General features: G+C 42.7%; 1 protein-coding gene across 6 annotated transcripts in view; it reads right to left on the reverse strand.

Moving 5' to 3' along the window:
* Positions 1-9,658, reverse strand: part of GREB1 (growth regulating estrogen receptor binding 1) — a 144,678-nt gene that overhangs the window by 133,334 nt on the left and 1,686 nt on the right. The gene's annotated exons all lie outside the window — the stretch shown is intronic.

Here is a 9,658-nt window from a genome sequence, read left to right on the forward strand (position 1 = left end):
AATGTATAACCATTTATATTAAAGTATAAATATTTTTAAAAATATGAAAACCATTCTTACCTCATGGGCCATAAAAAAGGATACTGCCCCCCCCCCAAAAAAAAAAAAAACTAGATAGCTGAACAGATTTGGCCCACGGGCCATAGTTAGTCTGCCTAACCCCCGTTATATGAAAGACATTCCAAAAATTAATTCCTTTCCTTGAAACCCAACATTAAAAAGGAAGTCACTTTTAATAAAGGCAAAAATACAATTTGATTCACCAGACGAATCAAAGTGAATATGTGGTTCCTGCTAGGGAAACATTCTTAGGAAACTGTCCCATGCCTTAGCTAATTGATACAGTGACTTTGGGGAAACCATTTAATCCCATTTTTTAATCTATAATAAATTTTAGAAATGCACAGACTCCTATCAATTAAGAATTAATAAGACAAGAAATGAAATTCAGTGAAAAAGTTGTATAGTATTTTCCTGCTTGATGAATCATCTCTCTGCTCCTAGTTCATTGATTTAAATACCGGCACACAAATACGAATGATTAGCTTTTTTCTTCCTGAACTGAACCTGACCCACTCATTTTATGTCTTTACTGAACTTGAACCAAAACTTGAAAAAGTAATTTCAAGATATTTTCTTAAATGAGGGGAATCAAGCTAGTTTAAAATGTTGTTGATAAATATGGGACTGAACTAAAAACTGTGGTGGCCAACCTCAGACCTACAAAGGAGCTGTCAATCTCTAAGTTCATTCAGTAAGCAGGGTTCGCAGGGGCCATGGGGTCAGGAAGGCAATTAGACACGGCTTCTGGGCACATTTGTTTCTTTGACCAGCATTATCCTAAAGAATCACACGCATGTACTTCTCCTCACACGCTTACACACACACATTCTTCTCTCCTCACACACACATCCTCACACATATGTCCCCCCCTTACACGTCTAGGCATGTGCTGCGCACACGTATTCCTTACACACATATCTGCCTCCTTAAATGCACACACACTTCAAACATACATGTGACTCTTCTTCACATACATACACGTTTCCTTCTCACACATGTTTCTCTCCACCGACAGAAACACCGAATGTCTCTCTCTCTCTCTCACACACACACACACTCACACACACACCTTGTCACGCAAACATTTCTCCCCCTTGGTACATACATTCTGCTTACACCCATATTTCTGTTTCTTGCAAATCCAACTCTTCTCATACCTTTTTCTTTCTAACATACACACGTTTTCACATGACTACACCCAGACACAAACTCATCCTCTCACGCACTTTCATTTTTATGTATACTTGTTTATCTCGTCACACATACCAGTAGATACGCCATCTCCTTCCTTTGTGCCTGAGCAAAACAGCTTACTCTTTTCACATCCATCACAGCGCCCAATTAAAATGCGGTAGAGTGGAATCGGCTGAAGCCTTTAAAAGCTCCCTTTTGTGCGTGTCAAGCAGTTTAGAGTCATTTGTTATCAGCGTACCACTTGTTTCTATGTGAGACGGTTTCTGAATGGCTTAAGGGTACTTCGTTTATTCGCTTATAATAAATATCTCTAAACTATAACCCAGTTTCTGTTATTAGCTATCACTTTCTGTGGAGGAAATGTTTCTCTAGCCTAGTAAATGCTTAAACCCAGCTTACTTAAATTCTCCCAGAATGTGAGTGGGTAGGTATATTGGTTTGCTCAGGCTGCCATGACAAAGCACCACAGGCTGGTGGGCTTAAACAACAGAAATGTATCGTCCATAGTTCTGGAGGCTAGAAGCCCCAGATCAAGGCGTCGGTGGGCTGGTTCCTTCTGAAGGCTGCAAGGGAAGGATCTGTCTGTCCCAGGCCTTTCTCTTCGACCTGCATGCCTGTCTTCTCCCTGTCTCTTCACATCCTCTTCCCTCTCTGTGTGTCAGTGTCCAAAATTTCCTTTCTTATAAAGACACCAGTCATATTGGATTAGGGCCCACCTCAGCGACCTCATTTTAGTTTGACTGCCTCTGTAGAGACCCTCTCCCCAAATAAGGTCACATTCTGAGGTGCTGGGGGTTGGAACTTCAATGTATGAATGTGGAAGGAGGCAGGGATGGGGAACACAAAGCAACCCCGAATGGTAGGACTTGACTTGTTTCTACAGGTGGTTCAGACCAGAGATACTAAACTTCACCTGGATCACTAATACATCTGAGGCCTAGATGTGCCACATCCTCGTTTGAAACCTTAAATTCAACTCCAACTGCATTCCACTCTACTTCACTCCACCTCCATATCACCAGGAATATTGACCACCCCAAATTCAGCGGCCCTACTCAATGCGCTCCCTAAGGTGAAACTGCTCCACCTGGTGGAGAGTCAAGATGCTACACTTCAGCAAACGGTAAGTGGGCTTGTAACCCGGCTGCCAGCATCGTATCGTCTGGTATCAAATATTAGATAAACAAAGGAAAGAGTGAGAGGGGCAAAACAAATTTGGTGCAACTGATGTATCTCCTGGGGGTAGTGCGTGGGAGGTGAACATTTAAGTAGGACACATTTAACAATCAGTAACACGTTAGCAAACAAACTAAATTGTGCTTGTATAGAATTCAAGTGGAATAAAATGATGCAGTTCAACTTTAAAGGCCAAGTGAAAATTGATTTATCATATTTTTCCCACCTTGCTAAAGGGGAGGTAAATTGATTCAACTTCTTTGAAGGATAATTTGACAATATCTATTAAAGTCACCTCTGGCCTCGTAATTCACTGCTAGCCACTTATTTTTTAGATATACGCGTACCTGGGTGAAAGGTAGGCTGAATGAGATTGTTCTGTGTTTGGTGTTGTTTATGGTTGCAAAATATTGGAAATAACCCAAGTGTCCAGACTTGGAGAGGGCATGGGTGATTTATGGTACATACACACAATGCAATACTGTGTAGACATAAAAAAGAGTGAGAAAAACTTTTATTGCACTGTTAGGGAACAATCTGCAAGATATTTTGCTAGGTTAAAAAAAATCGAAATAGTATGATTATTAGTGTGCAAACAAGGGTTGGGGAAATAACATAGAGGACTATTTGTGGATAAAATATCTCTGCAAGAATCCATACAAAACCAGTGCAATGTGAGCTTCAAAGAGAGGACTTTAGACTTCACTGCTGAGAGACAGGCGTGGGAGGGACATTTTTCACTGTTTACTCTGGTACCTTTTGAATTTTGAGCCATATAAATGAACCTCTTCAAAAAATTAACAGTTTTCTTGCTTAATTTTCATTGTCCAAAATTTCTCAGAGGTCTAATGATATTTTTGTACTGTTGGTATCAGAAGTCTGAAACCAACGTGGTTATCCTCCAATATTGGGCAACTTTCTTTTCTTTTAGGGGAAGGTATTATAATTTATCTTTTTCATTATAAAAATGATGTGTAACTACCTAACAAAGAAAACAAAAGGTTTCAAGTTTGCTGATTGTAAGTCTTCTTTCCACACAATTAATACAAATGGATTTTATAATAGCACAATTAATAACACAATAACACAATTAATAAAATGGATTTTCTTTTCCCAAAATGAAACTAACGTAAACCTACACTATTTAAGAAATACTAAGAACATTAGTATCATTCATCATAAAATTCAGTCAGAGGAAAAATAAAAGTTGCTAAACGTATCAATCATCTGATAATGCTGAATTAAAACAAAATCCAGCATAAGGTGTGCTTCAAAGTTTTAAGACAAACTATTACCTCTATAATTTGGGTTTTCATGTTTTGCTTTGGAATTTACATTTCGAAGTCAACATAGTAAAGAGTTTATTTTTTTTCAAATGCTATTTATTTATAATGTAATGTGTCTATGGATGGTGAAAGGTTACTGGGGGCATCAGTCCAGGTTGTGGGGCTCATTAGACAACACGTGGGAAGGAGGCTGGGGTGCTAGCCTCATCTGGGAGTTCAGAGAAGACTTTCTGGCGGGGGGGGGGGGGGAGAATGTGCAAAATAAGGATGAGGCATCTGCTAGGGGAGGTGTCAAAGGGTTAACGTCCTAGCAAAGAAAACAAGATGTGAGAAGACTCAGCAGTGAGGGAAAGCTCTTGAGGAATTGAATGAAGATTAATGTGACTGAGAGAAAGTGATGCATCCAATGGCTCTGATAAGGTGGTAGGGGCCCCTGCGTGCCCGGGACCCAGCCCCTGCCCTCCCTCCAAAAGTGTGATGCGGCAGACAGCCAGGCAGGCAAGTGACCAGTGCCCAGGGGAAACTACTAACCTCGAGCATAATACAGACAAAGTACACTGACAGCTTTTAAGCAGAGGAGTGATGAGATCAGACCCACGCTTTAGAAAGATTTCTCCTGCAATGAAAGGTCAACAGCCACCCCCCAAAAGGCAGTTGTTTAATTTGACAGTGATAGTATAGAGTCCCTTGTAAATGGCAGGACAGGCGAATGAATTAGGAAGCAGTTAAAATAGTCCAGGAACAATGACAATGAGGGCAGTCGTGGGGCAGTGGGAATCAGGAGGAGGGAAGGGCTGAAACCCTTTGGGGGGCTGGAACTGACAAGCCCCTGTGCCCATCCTCCCTCCCCTTTGTGGCTTCCTCATTGGAGTTCACCCAGGCGTATAGCAATAGCTCATCTTTCCCACAGCTCTTTTTTGACAGGCTTTCATGGGGATTTGCCCTTGTGGGTGTATTTAACTGCAGGCTTACTTTTTTGTTTCCTTTTCTGAAGCAGGAGGCAAATACTGTTGCTAAGTGGAGAGACAGAATCCGTGCATCTGGACCAATGACAACTTTCGTGGGCTAGCATCTTCTTGGGAGCTCTCAGGAAAGCTTGTCAAGTTCTGAACAAAACCTCAGAACAAAGAGTCAGCCGCCCGGCTCTTTGTTCCATTTGATGTCATTTTAGAACCATTTTTAGTCACTGGGGTAGGGAGCTTTGAGACTTGGTTAGAAACAGCCCCTGTGAAGCTAGGAAGTTTGTGTTACCACTGAAGATGGATTCAATGCACCAGGGACTTGACGTCCATTGTCTCTAATACAGCAGAATTGCAGGTATGTTTACCCTCAGTTTACAAACAGAGAAACTGAGGATCCTAAGGGTTAAGATGCTTGCCAGTGAGGCTAATAAGGGTGGATGCAGGACTCGCTCCAGTCCAGGTTTGTCTGTTCCTTCCTGCATGCCACCGCTCCTCTTTCTGCATCCTTCCATCTCTACGACACTCCTTTCCCGCCAAGTGTTTGTCCTTGCGCCTCATCACCTTCCTACAAAGGGTACTGACCTAGAGAGTAAAAGACCAGAATTTGGATTGCAGCTCTGCTAGAAACCATCTTTTTATTATTATTATTAATGAAGACTGTTTAAATTCTATAGTGCTTTACAATTTTCAAAAGTTTCACACACATGATTTCCTCTAGTCCCATAATAACCCTTTTTTTAATCCTCTACCCCTATACTGCCTCTCCCCTCTCCCCACTGGTAGCCACTAGTTTGTTCTCCGTATCTGAGTCTGCTTCTTGTTTGTTATATTCACTAGTTTGCTGTATTTTTTAGATTCCACATATAACTGATATCATACAGTATTTGTCTTTCTCTTTCTGACTTACTTCACTTAGTATGATAATCTCGAGGTCCATCTATGTTGCTGCAAATGGCAATATTTCATTATTTTTATGGCTGAGTAGTATTCCATTGTGCATGTGTGTGTGTGTGTGTGTGTGTATATATACATGGACATATCCACGGCATCTTCTTTATCTATTCATCTGTTGATGGACACTTAGGTTGCTTCCATACCTTAGCAATTGTAAATAAAACTGCTCTGAACATTGCGGTGCTTGTACCTTTTTGAAGTAGTGTTGTCATTTTTTTCAGATATATACCCAGGAGTGGAATCGCTGGGTCATATTTACTGAGTGCCTGGTATGTCTACCAAATCTCCACTTCTACCATCTCCCCTGACCCTCAGCAGATGACCTTGCCTTCAACAGAGCATGAACTCCTTCAACTTCCTGCTAAAAATACCTTATCAGGTTGTCTGCCTCTGTCCTTGCACTTTCCTCCTGTCACCGTGGAGGTGGAGCCCTCCTCTTGTTTCCAATTTCCTCCTCCCCTGGAGCTCTGTGTGGAATCCCTGACAGCATTCTCAGGGTTATCCCCTTTCTCTGTTGCATCTTCAAGCTCTCCCTTTCTACTAGCTCCTTCTCATCAACACTAAAAAACTTAGGTCTCTGCTATCTTAAAAAAGTTAAAGGGGGGGTGGTGGAGAGGAAGGAAACAAGTAGGAAAGAAAGAATAAAAGAGAAAAGAGAAGGAATGAAGGGAGGGAGGGAGGGAGGAAGAAGGAAGGAAGGAAGGGAGGAAAGAAGGGAGGGAGGGAAGAAGAAGGAAGGAAGGGAGGAAGGAAGGAAGGAAAGAAGGAAGGAAGGAAGGGAGGAAGGAAGGAAGGAAAGAAGGAAGGAACTAAGGGAGGAAAGAAGGGAGGGAGGGAGGAAGGAAGGAAAGAAGGAAGGAAGGGAGGAAAGAAGGGAGGGAGGGAGGAAGAAGGAAGGAAGGAAGGGAGGGAGGGAGGAAAGAAGGAAGGAGGGGAGGGAGGAAGGAAGGAAGGAAAGAAGGAAGGGAGGAAAGAAGGGAGGGAGGGAGGAAAAAGGAAGGGAGGGAAGAAAGGCAGAAAACATCCCTTCTTTTAACCTCTAAGGCACCCATAGCCTAGACTCACCTTCTATTCCCCTAGCTACTCCCTCTTAATTACCTTTGTTGTTGCTTAGTTTAAAAACAAAAGCAAAACTGCTTATTGTAAACAATGTGACAGTATCTGCCAGCCCTTTCACACTGGCTGCCCTCTTGCTCTGCCCTCTGGCCCTGCCCCATCTTGCCCTTACTCCTGCCCTTGTCAAATCTCACCTGTGCCTGGACTTCAAGTACCCAAAGCGCCACCTCGGGTACAAGTCTTCCCTTAAACTTCATCAACCCCCAAGCTCTGTTCCTTCTACATCTATCTTCTAGCTCTTGAATCTGTCCTTTGCTCTCCACTTTCACTGGCACTGCCCAGTTCTGGCCATCATCAGCTGTCCTTTCGGTGACTGACAGCCTCCTAACCATTCTCCTTGCCTCCCATTTGACCTCTCCTGTTGCTGAAGATCTGAGAATGCCTATGCCGGCGTGACAGGTATATGCAGAAAGCTGTAACACCTAGCAAATAGTAGGTTAGAGTGGCGACCATTGGATTTGCTCCAAGCCCTCAATCCCAAAACACTGCATTAGAAAAGTTAACGTGGCTTCAATTTAGCTGGTTTATCATCCCTTGGAGAGGGGATGAGGATCAGTTTCCTCACCTGGAAAAGAAGGGGTTGGGCTAGACCAGTGCCTGGCAGAGTACACCCAAATCCTCGGAGTTTCTGATTCTGTAGGGTCTGGGGTAGACCCAGAAAGTTTGCATTCCTAACAAGCTCGCTGGTGATGGCAATGCTGAGGTCCACAGACCACACGTAGAATCTCACCAGACTAGGTGATACCACATTTTTGTATCTTCACCCGCGCTATCCAATATGGTAGCCACTAGTTACCTGGCTATTAAAATTCAAGTTAAATTAAAATAAATGAAAATTCAGTTCCTTGCTAGCCATACTTCAAGTGCTCAACAGCTACACGTGGCTAGTGGCTACTATATTGAACAGTGTAAAACATTTCCATTATTCCCTATTGGACATGGCCATTTCCTCACAGATTTCTGGGGAAGAAATTTTACCGTAGACGGAAGGTAAAATATCCCTTGACAAATAAGGCCTCTCAGCATTCCTCCAGCGCACCTGGGCCCTCGGCCTATACCTCAGGCCTAATTTTAAAGTCTCAAAGCCCACACCCTATTTTACCCTAGCACCATTTTGCCCCAAGAAGAACACACAAAAGCAGGGCTGGAAATGGAAATACTAGAATTTCTGTGCTGGGAACTGGGTCTGGGCACCGCAGTGGGACTTGATGGACAAAGCTGAGGATCTGGTGGCTGAAGTCCTGCATTTGAGCCCCCTGAGGAGGTGGCCTTGGGCAAGTCACTTAACTTCTCTGAGCCTCTGTATCCTCATCTGTAAAGTATTCTAGAAATATCTACCTCACAGGAAGATGTGTGAAAAAGCACCTGTGATTTACACCAAGTCCAGTTATTTTTTTTTTCTTCCTTCTCTGCACTTCCATAGCATGTTATACACATTCTAAGTTAGTACTTACGCATTCTGGTTACGTGGGGGCCACTGGAGCACAAGGTAAGGACCCCTCAGACTTAGTTCTCTCCTCAGCACATACTCCTGCCAGGCACAGGCTCAAAAAAATGTGCGAATGATTAAGTCTCAGGGGAAAGCCAAGTCACAGGTATTGTAAGCGTCTGGAGGGCAGGGTCACGGGTCTGACTCTCTACAGCTGTGCTCATGCTAGGTCTTCAGCCTGCAGCGCCCGCTGAACAAAACCTCAGAACAAAGAGTCACCTGCCCCCGGACTCACCCACCTTCACCCCCCCAACCCCACCTCTGGCTCTAGAAAATCCAGTCACCCTTCAAGAATCTTCCCGAGGATCCACATACTAAATCAATCAGCTATGAGGTCAAATCCTGCCTCTGCCACTGCCTAGCCAGGACCTTGGGTAATTTTTGTAAATCTTGCTAATATTTATTTTCCTGATCTGTAAATTGGGCAGAAAAATACCTATCTTTCAGTTTTGATATAAGATTTACATAAGAAAATGTGTACAGAACATTTAGCAGAATGTTAAACAGACCTCAAATGCTGGGTTATGTCTTTTTTTAAAAAAAAAACCCAGCCATTTCTGGTCTCCAGAGCTTGCCTTCTCAGGGGACTCTGGTTGGTAAAGGTGTCACTTAACCACTCTGGGAAATTCTCCATTCTGCAACATAATCCAATCTTTTAGAGACTTCTCCTAGATTATCCTTTATTTCAAGTCATTTGTTTAGCAAACACTTATGGGGCACTTACTATTTGTCAGGAACTGTGCTAGATGCTAGAGATCACAGATTAAAGAATGCCTCTGACCTCAAGAAATTTCTAGTCTAGTGGGAACCCACCTTCGACCTTATGCTGGGTAGAAGCTCTTGGTCTACAGCTCAGTAGCTGCCCTCCACCCTGCACTTATCACATGGTATTACCTTTTTATATCAAACACGTGCTATTCCCAGTTCTAAGTAGGCTACATTCATTAATTCATTTAATCCTCACAACAATCTTATGAGGTAAGTAGTCATTAGTCCCATTTAACAGATGAGGAAACTGAGGCACGGAGCAATTAAGCAGCTTGCTTCAGGTCTTGTAAACTTCTAAGTAGGGGGAGCCAGGATCTGAAAACAGACCGTCTGGCTCCAGCTTCATTTTTTATTTTATTTTATTTTATCTTATTTTATTTTATTTATTTGGCATTTAAACTCCCCCTTTTATTACCTGCTTAGTGGATTTTTGGCACACGTAACCTTTGTTATTGAAACACTCTCCTTTCTTTTCATTTTTTAACTTTAGTTGATTTACGATGTTGTGTTAATTACTGCTGTACAGCAAAGTGGCTCCAGCTTTAAATGCTCCTTTACTTATCTGTCCCCTCCACCGGAATCTGAGACTGTGCCAAATTCAAACGAATATCTCCTGTGCGCACCACGATTTCTGACACCTATGGAATCAA

This window comes from Balaenoptera ricei, chromosome 13 (genome assembly GCF_028023285.1).
Source record: "Balaenoptera ricei isolate mBalRic1 chromosome 13, mBalRic1.hap2, whole genome shotgun sequence".
Lineage (NCBI taxonomy): Eukaryota > Metazoa > Chordata > Mammalia > Artiodactyla > Balaenopteridae > Balaenoptera > Balaenoptera ricei.